We start from the raw sequence: 12,324 nt of genomic DNA, 5'->3' as shown, positions 1-12,324 counted from the left end.
TTCTGTTCAATCCTGTAAATTGACTGCACCTTTAAACATTCTCGTGTTTTCAGCACCCCCTGTACCCTTCAATTGGCCTATTTAGTCTCCTCTTTCAATTTTATCCTGAACTCATTTTTTTAACTATCTCTTGCTTTTAAGCACCCCTGAACTTGCAATCTCCTATACTGCAAGAGCGAGAGACCACGGCTGAGGTCGCAGCTGGAGCATCATGTTACATTTTACTTTCATTCAAGTTCCTCTGTTTGTAATGTCCCCACCCCCGGTGGTCTCTTAATATGAGTTCACACAGGTGACCTATTGGCCTGGTTGAACAGCTCTCCAAATTCTTCTCCTTTTAACAACTAGACAGTAACTTTTGCAGTGCGGTTGTATGTCTGTGTATCTGTACGGTGTCTGTACATTGCCTAGCAGGAGGTTGAGTGATCTATTTTCACTTCTATGGAAAGGAGTAAGGACGTCTTTGTTGTATGTGCCCTGCACTCTTGTCCCACTTCCTCGGTAACTCTCTTCCCTGTGGCTGAAATCAGCACTCATAATCTGATTCTAGCATGGCCACAAAATCCAGTTTGTGCTGCTCCCATCACAGTCACAGATTTGAGTCTGGTCTTCGACCAACTCCATACTAAATAGAATACATACTGGACCCTATAGGCTAGTACATTAGCATGCTTTTGACCTGCAAATGCCATTAGGTTCTTATGTGCTGCACACCTTTTTTTTCAATGTCTTAACTTTTCTTACAATCGTGGCACCGCGCTTCAGCTTTAAACATCTTCAGCTAAAGCGGGTGCCGCGATTGCTTAAAACATAGAAAAAAAATAATATTTGTAATATAATAGCTCCTGCATTACTGAAAGTTTGAGCTATTGGCATTGCATTATTATTGGCAGTGCCAATAGCTCAAACTTTCAGTAACGCGAGATCTATTGCATTGCAAATGATTGTGTGTTTTTGTTTAAACACTCCAACAAAGTGCATGTGTTTTCCTGCTTTCGTGTTTGCTGCAGGCCCCATGTACCACCACATGCACGTATTCCCGCTTCTCCCATCCTCCAACCCCTACTCTCTCCTTTCCGTTCTCTGCTCCTGTAATGGCGACCCACCCTACTTCCGAGCTTTGTGCTTTCCCTTCCTCTACCACCCTGGTTTTAATGTTATTTTTAAAAAAAATGTTTGATTAATTCTCTCTTCAACTACCTGTTCCTTCTTTCACACTTGCTCGTCCACCTGCTCCTCTATTGTTTCCCCATCCCACGCAATCGTTGACATAAAATATCATAATCTTTTTCAGGGGCCCGGCAGCTGCCATTTGCTGCTGGGCTACTCCTCACTCTAAAAAGTGCTTTCGAGAAAATATTTTTTTAACATTTTTGAAATGTATTGATCCAAATAGAGTCCGCCACCATCGGTCAGTAATTAAAAAAAGAAGAACCTGCGTATTTCATTCTGTAGGGGCACTCATGTAGGTGAGTTGTGGACGCTAATTGTGGTTTTCTTTCTCTGGTTTTTTTTTGTTGATGCTTCACTACATTGGCAAAAATCTATTTGCTTTTTAAAGATGTTGTACAACATCAGCAAAAGCCCTGGCACAGCCAGTTAAAAAAAAAATGAGAATAAAGTGGACCTCTTGGCTTTTCCAATCAGACCCCCTAAGATATTGCAATGTTGTGATATGCAAAAACATTGCAAAATAGGAAATTTTGTAAAGTCCCACGATTTTTGCAAAAGTGCCTGCAAAAAATAATGAAATAATGAAAATTAGGCTTCTCCTCCTTTTATTGGCTCAGCGCTGTCACAAAGCCAATGAAAGGAAGATGAGTAATATGACTGCTGGCGGCAGACCTGTTAAATTCCTCTGTCACCTACCTGGCTCCCTGTATAGGCCCCTCCCTCTCCACTGCCCTTTATCTCCCTCAAGCAGTGTTGCTGAAAGCCACAAGTTTCCCTTTCGGTGGTTAGGTGTAAAAAGCATATTGCTGTCCAGACAGGTCTTATTATCTTTAAACAGGATTCTGGTACGTCACGGAGTCAATTGGATGAACAATTTTGTGTTTTGCAGCTATATAGACCGCTGATAGGGCCTAAGGGCATTAGAGCCCTTTACACGAGCACCAGTTACATTACACAAGGTCAGATTCATATGTGTTTTTTCAGGCACAGAGTGTTTAAGTGATTTCCCTAGAATCACAGGATGTTGAGGCGAAGCTGCGACTCATACTGGTTCCCTAGTTCCATCACCAGAAACTCTTGCAGCAGTAGAGCTACTAGTAGGGGAGAAGTATGCCACTACAACAAACGACTATTGGGATACGTCTCGTCACAATTACAGTTTACTTCCAGGTGATTTGGTGCTGCATTTTTATGACGGGCACATATTAAGCCTGCTGCAAAAATACTGCAAATTGTGGGGCTTTGGAACGTAAATGTATTTTTTGGGTGCAAAATTTGTCATCTCAAGCCGCAAAATCCTGGGGGGGTGGGGGGGGTGGGTCTGTCCAATGCTTCTTTAACAATTGGATGAAAGGGACTGAAATCCCAGAAAGTAAAGTTAAAAAAAACAAACAGGCGAGGTAACCTACTCGTGTGTGGCTTTGGGAATTGAGACCTTATCCCTCCTTGCCCTTCCCATATGGCCACTTCTTGGCAAAGTATAAACTTATTTCACCGTGTGATGGGGGTGCGGGGCCTCGGAAGGAGGGTGGCCTCATGCCACGAGCTACCTAAGAGGAACTCACCAAGACCCTCCCCTTCCCCTTCCCCAAAAACCTAAAAAAATGGGTCGCTGAGGCTGTAGCCAATGTCCTGGGGTGTTTTCACACCCAGTAATAGAAATTATCAGCTCAGAGCTTCCAAAGACTATCTGGAATGCCACTTTGTGTAGTGATTTCCAGCTTGTTTTATGTGCCACTGTGTGATTTCGGCACCTCACCATGTGACCGTGTGAATGGAGCCGAATTTGTATGATACACGGTGGCACCATGTGAGTTGGCAAGTCTGCTTTAACCTATGCCTGCTCAGGACCACAAACTTTAAACAAAATATCTCAGAATGGACAATCCAGTTCAGTAACCAGCTAAGTGCACTATGATCATGAATACCAAAAAGGGACCTGCAGGGTTGCTCAAAGCTGTCAGCTTGCCAAAAACCATAACTGCACGCCTATCACGCGCACTTCTTCATTCATCACGCTGCTGAGTGCTGTGTCCCATACGTTATAACACAATACCTGTGCCTCAGTGACCATCTCGTTTGACACAGAATCTCTTTCCACTCAGGATCAAAATAAAGACAACTCCCCTCCAACCAAACAACCTACACAGGGTAGCGTGCTGCTACCCATGTAGGCAAGCACTTCAGTACCCAACCCCCCCAATTGGGGTCGTAAGCGCTTTATACATTTTTGCAATGGAATACAACTGCCCTGGCTTTATTTATCTAAGAGGTGTGCAATGCCTGTTATTCATCTCAAGGTTGTTCATCCCTCTCAGTTCATATGTGGGTCGCACTGAACAAACACTTCATGAAAATCTCTCTCCCTGAGAATAAAGGACTCCCTTTATCAGAAGGAGGGAGGGAGATCAATAGATCAACGGACACTAGTTACCACTTGTGAGAGTGGAAGGTCCAGTTACAGCATGTGTCCGTGAATGGTCTTCACTAACAAAGCGGGGGGCTGAACTGTTCCTGCAAGGAGTGGGAGGAATGGAGGAAGACTAAGAAGGACTAAGCTAAAACTGGCGTGACCAGAGGTGTAAATGTAACACCTGTGGGCATCCCTTTTGTTGGATGTATTTGCCTCACACACCCCGAAGGATGTCATGCTTCATCATCGGCGGTTGCTCCTCGTCGGGGGGGCGGTGCAATCCCCGACGGGCACACCTCAAAGAGGGGCACTTTGGCGGAGATCTTTTGTATCCAACTGCCCTATGGTGAAGTGTGGGTGTGTGGGCGGGGAGGCAACTGAGCCTGAGGTGATGGTTAAAATGCAGCAAGGGGTGCCGGAAACTATTTTATTCTGGTGGTCCCCCTATTGCAGTTAAAATCGTGAAAACGAGCTCACTCAGTGTCACCTCATTAGGTAGAGTGACCTATGTGAAGCTCTGAAAAACAACAGCGCCTTGACATCCATCATTACCGGCGCTGCCCCGAGGCGCTGCGGGGCAGGCAGTGCCGGTTAAGGGCTAAGTACCACATGAGTGGTCGGCGGGTCAGTACATCGGGGTAAGCCTTCAGACTTGGCTCATTCTGCCCGTGTCCGCGTGGGATCACCTACCCATCTCCGCCGATGTACTGACCCGCCGACCACTCATGTGGTACTTAGCCCTTAACCCTTAGGCATAGGACTTTCCATAGAGGTAAACAGTATACCCACACCACACCATATACATGACACTAGCATGTTATTGAGTTGATTTTCTTTATTGTTTTGCACTTTTTAAGGTCCTGATGAATCGCAGGATAGTAATCCCATTGCGAGAAACATGTTGACCACCTGTTGTTTTTCAGAGCTTCACATAGGTCACTCTACCTAATGAGGTGACACTGAGTGAGCTCGTTTTCACGATTTTAACTGCAATAGGGGGACCACCAGAATAAAATAGTTTCCGGCACCCCTTGCTGCATTTTAACCATCACCTCAGGCTCAGTTGCCTCCCCGCCCACACACCCACACTTCACCATAGGGCAGTTGGATACAAAAGATCTCCGCCAAAGTGCCCCTCTTTGAGGTGTGCCCGTCGGGGATTGCACCGCCCCCCCGACGAGGAGCAACCGCCGATGATGAAGCATGACATCCTTCGGGGTGTGTGAGGCAAATACATCCAACAAAAGGGATGCCCACAGGTGTTACATTTACACCTCTGGTCATGCCAGTTTTAGCTTAGTCCTTCTTAGTCTTCCTCCATTCCTCCCACTCCTTGCAGGAACAGTTCAGCCCCCCGCTTTGTTAGTGAATAAAGGACTCCCAACACTTCAGGAGTAGTGGAGAAGCATGGCTCAATGGTTAACTGATGCAGAGGTCTGGCCTGGGACCAGTGTTCAAGTCCCGGCTCGGCGGCTCTTGGACACAATTTCCCCGGACCTGATTATTCTCGCCTCGGTGCCTAGTCTAATCATGGGTCCCACTGTGTGACTCTGGGCAATAGCTTGCTTAATCTCCACAATGGCCCACAGCAGGGCTTGGATGCCTGGCTTCACCTTGGGGGTGCCCAGGAATGAACATTTCACAGGAAAGCCAGAATGGGTTCCACAGCGGTATGAATACAGCGCTACGAGACCTCTGGGTAGAAGTGCGCTATATAAATACAAAAATACATACATACAAACACTTCTCACCCGAACTCCGACAAAGAAATATAAGGATTGTTTTGCTCTCCCGAATAACATTTGCTCTTTTGCTGTCATACTGTCCCCTGAGCTGCAACGATTACCAACAACGACAACCTCTGCTTTATCTCTACTCAGACTGAACAATATTTTCTATATACTTTCTTTTTTTTCTCCTCTGCTGAATCCTCACACTTATTTTCAACATCATGATCGATCCTCTAAGCGGTCAATTAGTAATCGTTACACCCAGTTATGCACTGTACCGTTATTCCCCATTTGTGGGTTGGATACCACTATCAAATACTGAATCAAGGGTGATTAGTCTAGTTTTTGGGTTTCGCCTGCCGAAGGCTGCGCTCTGCGCAGCTTTTCGGCGCAGGTGAAATCCTATGTTGACCATAAGGACTTCAGGGAACGTCCCCCGGCTCTCATTGGCTAGCTCCATAAATGGAGGCTAGCCATTGAGTGCCGGATCTGTCCGTCAAGGCCGGACCAGATTCGGGGGCGTTCCCGAGATTTTTTCCCAGGGCGGAGTTACGTTTTTTCCCGTTCCCTCCCCTTTCACTGAAAGTCTGTCCATTCCCGCCCCCTCCGTGTGCCTTTCCGCCCCCCCCCTCGCTGTCCTGTGCACGTTTCCCGCCGTCCGTGTCCTCTCCCGCCGTCCGTGTCCTCTCCCGCCCCCTCCCGCCGTCCGTGTCCTCTCCCGCCCCCTCCCGCCCCCTCCCGCCGTCCGTGTCCTGCACCGGCTCTGAGTCACTGTGTTGTGCACCGAGAGCGCCGAAATATGGATGCCGTCATGGAGAAGGAGTGCAGCGCCCTCGGGGGGCTCTTCCCGACCATCATCAGCGACATGAAGGTAGGAGAGGCTCCTGCGCGCATCGAGAGGGGTCGGTGGGGGGAAGGGCGCCTCTCCGGGGACGGGATGCAAGGAAGTTCTCTTTGGAAGTGGCCCGCTCCGTGTCTGCACTTCCCCACACACACTGCGGCATAGGGCCTCTTAGCAAAGGTCCCTTCTTGATGCGGGGCCCGTGGGTGGTGTGGTTTAGAGGGAGTCTGCCCTCGGATCGGGCGAAAGAGCAGGCCTGATGGGAACCGCGCCGCGCGGCAGTCACAGGCAGATGGAGGGGCCGCAGCGGCCTCTCTAAACAGAAGGCCTTCCCCCGGTCCCTGTGGCTTATTGATGCCTCAGCAGTGTGACGAGGATTGGGATTGGGGGGGTTAGTGATATTAGACTTCCACTCAGACATGACCAAAGAAGAGCATATGGCTGTGGGACAGTACTGTAATAATTAGAGGTAACTTGTGTTCATGCTGCGTTTAACACCACAGTTTATTCCGTTTTCAGTCCGTTGTTTTTCATTCGATTCCCATTGCACAGGGACATGTTGCTGCATTTATTCTGAATGAGAAGGAGGAGGTGTGTGCACCCCCTGCCAGCTGCGCTTCCTGTCGGAGTGTCTGTCTCCTCACCCGTCCCCTGCCCCTCGCTGGGCCCTACCGGCACTGCGTGCCCCGCAGCGCCTCGGGGCAGCGCCGGTAATGATGGATGTCAAGGCGCTGCACGGAGATTCTGTTTGCGATCGGACGAAAGAGCAGGCCTGATGGGAACCGCGCCGCGCGGCAGTCACAGGCAGATGGAGGGGCCGCAGCGGCCTCTCTAAACAGAAGGCCTTCCCCCGGTCCCCGTGGCTTATTGATGCCTCAGCAGTGTGACGAGGATTGGGATTGGGGGGGTTAGTGATATTAGACTTCCACTCAGACATGACCAAAGAAGAGCATATGGCTGTGGGACAGTACTGTAATAATTAGAGGTAACTTGTTTTCATGCTGCGTTTAACACCACAGTTTATTCCGTTTTCAGTCCGTTGTTTTTCATTCGATTCCCATTGCCTTCTGGGAGATGTAGTCATGCATTGCTTCCATTAACCCAATAGGACTTGCATGTCTCAATACACTTGTTCGGAACAGAAAAGACCAGTTTTGAAAACCCAGTGCCCTGATGACATGGAGCTGGGTGTTAAACCTACACCAGCTGTTACTGTTTCCCAGTTGAATTCAATTCACAGTATTGACCTCCGAAGGATGAAAGGCCGAATTGTTCTGCCTTCAATTGAAAGACAACATCTGCAGCCCACGCGGATGTCAGCAACGGATGCTTAACTCGGTGAGGTATAGGGTGTGGAACAATAATAATAATAATTCCAGATTTGTTATGCTCGATTTATCACCCCTAAGGGTACCCAGACGCTGAGGCCGTCAGGGAGGAGCAGGGCTGCTCTGATGAGAGCTTGTGTGATACTGTGATATGTCCATAAGGAAATGGAACTTCCCTCACTTCCAGGAATTAGCCGACCATTTAGCCTGCAGCCAGGACCAGTGCTTAATATACCCAGGCCAGGTGGTAATGCTGGCACTAATTTCTGGGAAGCAGGATTTATCTTTCATTATCAGATTTAGACTCCGAGCAAGAGAGAGAAAGGAAGAAATAAAGAGGAAGTGAAGAAATGCAAAACAGAGAGAAAGGAGGGCATGAAAAAGCTTATGTGTTATTGTTTTTGCTTAGGAAAAAACGTACAACAAATCAAACTACACCTATTGAAAACACTCGAGTAAATGCAGAGATCTCAAGAGCACAAACTTTGCGTTTAACACCACAGTTTATTCCGTTTTCATGGCGCCGGTGCCTGCTGAGGGGAAGATGGCTGCCTCTGGGGTAGCGGTGAGCGGACTGCTCCTGGAGAAGGGCTTGGACATTAGCTTGGCTGCTCTGCGTAGACATGATCCCTATATTCGGGGAATTCTGGACGTAGCCAGCCAAGTAGCGCTCTACACTTTCAGCCACACAGCGAGCGAATGGGTGAGTGCAGAAGGAAAGGCTCAGCGAGTAGAATAAAAAGCAACGGGGGAAATTGTATGTATTTATTTATGCAATTTTATATAGCGCGGACTTTACCCAAAGGTGTCGGAGCGCTTTACGATAGAACCAAGTACATGAGTAAATTTACATACTTACACGTTACAGATACAAACTTGGAGGATACCTGGATGGTAGGGGGGAGAACGTGGTATCCAAGAGTCGGTAAGTGAGGGGACCATCAGAAAGTGAATGCGACAAGAAGTGAGGCCAGTCAGGAGACTGAAGTGAAGATAGAATCGAAGAGGAGACCGAGAAGCGAGATTCACATGTAGTCTGAGTAAAGTGGTGGGAGCGAAACAGGGTTTTAAGAGTGCGCAGTAGAAAGCGTTGTGTTGGAGAAACAAGTGGGTGATAAAGAAACACAATTAAGCATTGGCGAAAGAACGCGTATGTTAATAGAAAGTACTCTATGAAAGCGGGAAGCATAGAAGAGTTGGCAATCGTGGGTCTGTTGAAAAGGGGAATCGAAATAAGCCGCGAAGATAAATCAACACTGGAGGGAAAGACGGGAAATGGATGGCAGCTGAGCTGCGGGATACTGTTAACAGGTGTAGAGCGATGGTTAACAAGAATCCGAGGACGAAGCAATGAGGAAAATATGACCGAGGATGTGGACAGTAGACCATATAAATATTGACACTTAAATATACATATGGGGTTTTATATAGAGGGTTTTAATCAATCGAACGTAATTTTAGCAAGCATCATGTCAGTATATATGTATGCAGAAATGATTTATATTTTGCTTATGTCTTATTTGTTAACTAAGTTGCCTGTTCCGAACATCCTGTAGAATCTGCGTTCAGGAACTGGACACTGTAAGCGTGACCAATAGGACAAATACGTGTAATATCGCCTATAATAACCATCGCATATTAATGATTAGCACATATTTTCAATTGCGGACCACAACACAGTCTTGAGAAGTGCTCACGAGTTTTTGTAAAGGGAACATTTATGCCATGCAGGCACCTGACACGCCTTCAAACCCACACAAGGCTGTAGAAAGTGACTTTGTGTCAAAGAGAGCACCCACACAGAAGTAGCACATGCAACTAGTGGTGGGACAGCAACAGATTGATCGTCTCATAGAGGCAAGGGTGGTTTCCTTGGCTCATTACCTGTTGGAGTTGCTGGATTTAAGTACCAAAGGCACTAAACGAGCACTAGGGAGACATTTTTACTATTATTTCAGACAATGCAGAGGCCAACGTTGCTGCTTTGCCATCTGATCTCACCCCATGCCCTCACTCACTTCTTACCCCTGTACTCTCAGCTCTTACCCCTCTGCCCTCAGCTCTTCCTAGGCCCTCACTTCTGGCACCTGTGCCCTCTGACCTCAACCCAGGCCTCCAGCCCTCACCACGCTGCCCTAACCTGTGCCCTCACTGACTCCTGTGCCCTCAGCTCTTACCCCTGTGCCCTCAGCTCTTACCCCTGTGCCCTCCGCTCTTACCCCTGTGCCCTCCGCTCTTACCCCTGTGCCCTCAGCTCTTACCCCTGTGCCCTCAGCTCTTACCCCTGTGCCCTCAGCTCTTACCCCTCTGCCCTCAGCTCTTACCCCTCTGCCCTCCGCTTTTACCTGTGCCCTCAGCTCTTACCCCTCTGCCCTCCGCTCTTACCCCTCTGCCCTCCGCTCTTACCCCTCTGCCCTCCGCTCTTACCCCTCTGCCCTCCGCTCTTACCCCTCTGCCCTCCGCTCTTACCCCTCTGTCCTCAGCTCTTACCCCTCTGTCCTCAGCTCTTACCCCTCTGTCCTCAGCTCTTACCCCTCTGTCCTCAGCTCTTACCCCTCTGTCCTCAGCTCTTACCCCTCTGTCCTCAGCTCTTACCCCTGTGTCCTCAGCTCTTACCCCTGTGCCCTCAGCTCTTACCCTGCCCTGTGCCCTCAGCTCTTCCTAAGCCCTCAGCTCTCACCCCTCTGCCCTCAGCTCTCACCCCTATGCCCTCAGCTCTCACCCCTCTGCCCTCAGCTCTTACCCCTGCCCTGAGCTCTCACCCGTGCCCTCAGCTCTGACACCTGTGACCCTCGCCGGTGACCATGGCCAGCATGGCGGGGGAGATCGTGGCCTTCCTGCTGGCCCTGTCAGGCTGGGTGCTGGTCTGCTCCACGCTGCCCACCGACTACTGGAAGTGTGCGGCTCTGTGTGTGGCTCTGTAGGTATGTATGTGTGTGGGACTCTGTGTGGGTCTGTGTGTTTGTGTGTGGCATTTGCGAGAGATTAAGCTATTGGCATTGTAAATGACAGTGCCATTTATTTATCTGTTTTGAAAACCAACACATAAATAAAAATGTTGTCATTTACAATGCCAATAGCTCTAACTTTTTCGAAGGCGAAACCGTTGCATTGTAAATGCTTGTTCATTCTTGTTCACTATATTTTATGTTTTAGAGAGTTGGGGGCGAACCACTTCTGTCATAGTTGGAAATCATTTGTATCTTTTGAGTTTTCCTCGTTAGTCAGTCATATTTTGATTCCCTGTATCCTTAATAAAAATTAAATGTTCTGACAAACACGTGCCCATCTCCTTGAACCGTAGCAGTAGGGTGTACGCTACTAAAGGGTGAATGTGCACCCCAGACGCGGCTGCACACCGCGCTTGCACGGGACCGCCGCGCGCCTGCACGCGCCACGGGTCGAGCCTGCAGCCCGGAGGTGACGCACTGCAGCAGAGGCGCCGCTGCCCGTTACATTTCATCAGACTCCTCCCCTTCAGTCAGCGCGCGAGCCTCATGTTTACAGTTACAAACTGACCCGCCACTGACCCCAATTACGGAAGTGCACCTGATGCAGTGGCGGAGCAGCTTTTACGCTTTCTTTCTCATCTCTCGTTGTTTTAGTTTCCGGTCACTATTCTGTCGTTTCTCGACCCCTCATCTCCCCTCACATTCCTGCCCGCCCTTGACGCTGCTTCTACCTGCTGCCCTGTGACTCTCTCATCTCTACATTTCTAGCCTTCCCTCCCTCCATCCACAGTCTACCCTCCTCCTCGATTCCTCACTTACCATTCCTTCCTACGCCGAATTCACATATACTTACTTCCCCCATTTTCTGGAAGACACACTACCTCAAATAGAGACTCCCTCACGCCCCTTTGTGTCACAGCACACATTATCACACCTGCTTGAAACCGTTCCTTGCCTTTCTCCCTAACCTATCCATTCCGGGTCTCTCGCACCCCCCTATTGATTTATGTATTTGGGGATTTCGATAGCGCGGACCATATTAAGAGGTGTCAGTCAGCGCACTTAACAGTTTGACATAGTGAGTGACATTTTGTATACATAGACGCATAATATCACTTGCGTATTTACAGAGGTAGACGTATACACAAGAATGATATATTTGCATACTAAGGAATGCAGAGAACGCACACGGAGATATAGTTCAAACCAAAAGTATATTTTCGTGTTGAGTTAGTTAAATAATTTGTTTGCTGAGCCTGTTTGAGAGGCCATGGCAGCAGTTAAAGAGGAATCCTTTCACACTTAATTTAAAAACATTGGGCTAGAGTCAACAAAAAAGTATGAAAAGTATTTGCACCTGAACGTACATTTTCTGTTTTTTGGAATTTACAATATTTCCCATGAATATGCCTGGAAAGCTGCCGAGTTCATTGCTAGTCTGCAGGCGTAGCATTCGGAAGTCTAGGCTATTTTTCTAGTCTGGGTCCTATTCCTACTTTATGAAGTTATCCGTAGCAGAGAAGTCCCCTGAGGTGGAATAAGATCATCTATGCAAATACACTTAAAAAAAAAAAAAAAGAAATGTTCTCCACCAGGAAAATATTTGTCCTATGGGGAAACTCTTTTCTCTAACCCTCTAGCAAATAAATCTGTGGTGATCCATTCCTCTTCCCACCCTGCAAAGGGATATACGCAGGCTCTGTGTTGGAGTAAGTCTAACACGCTTTCAAGGTTGGAAATGGGATGAATTTGAGTTTAGAAATCTCCACAAATGTTCAAATTTGTCTCCCTTCTCAAAATTCCTGGGCAAGCTACTGCTTGGAACTCCATTCACTGCCCAAAAATAGAATTTGCAGTTGCATAGAGCTCCTCACTTGTGACAGTGATC

At 48.1% G+C, this 12,324-nt stretch overlaps 1 protein-coding gene across 5 annotated transcripts in view; it reads left to right on the top strand.

Moving 5' to 3' along the window:
- The window catches only part of DBN1 (drebrin 1), a 258,527-nt gene that overhangs the window by 141,038 nt on the left and 105,165 nt on the right, over nt 1-12,324 (top strand). Inside the window, exon 1 of one of the 5 annotated variants that reach the window (XM_078652763.1) lies at nt 11,036-11,514. The exons of the other annotated variants lie outside the window; for them this stretch is intronic. The gene's annotated coding sequence lies outside the window, so the exon portion shown is untranslated. Of the gene's footprint in view, nt 1-11,035; nt 11,515-12,324 lie in introns of those variants that run through there. 5 annotated transcript variants of the gene reach the window in all.

Source organism: Lissotriton helveticus, chromosome 7 (assembly GCF_964261635.1).
Source record: "Lissotriton helveticus chromosome 7, aLisHel1.1, whole genome shotgun sequence".
NCBI classification, from domain to species: domain Eukaryota; kingdom Metazoa; phylum Chordata; class Amphibia; order Caudata; family Salamandridae; genus Lissotriton; species Lissotriton helveticus.
Note: the sequence above shows the minus strand (reverse complement) of the source record. Positions and strands in the feature narration are given on the sequence as shown.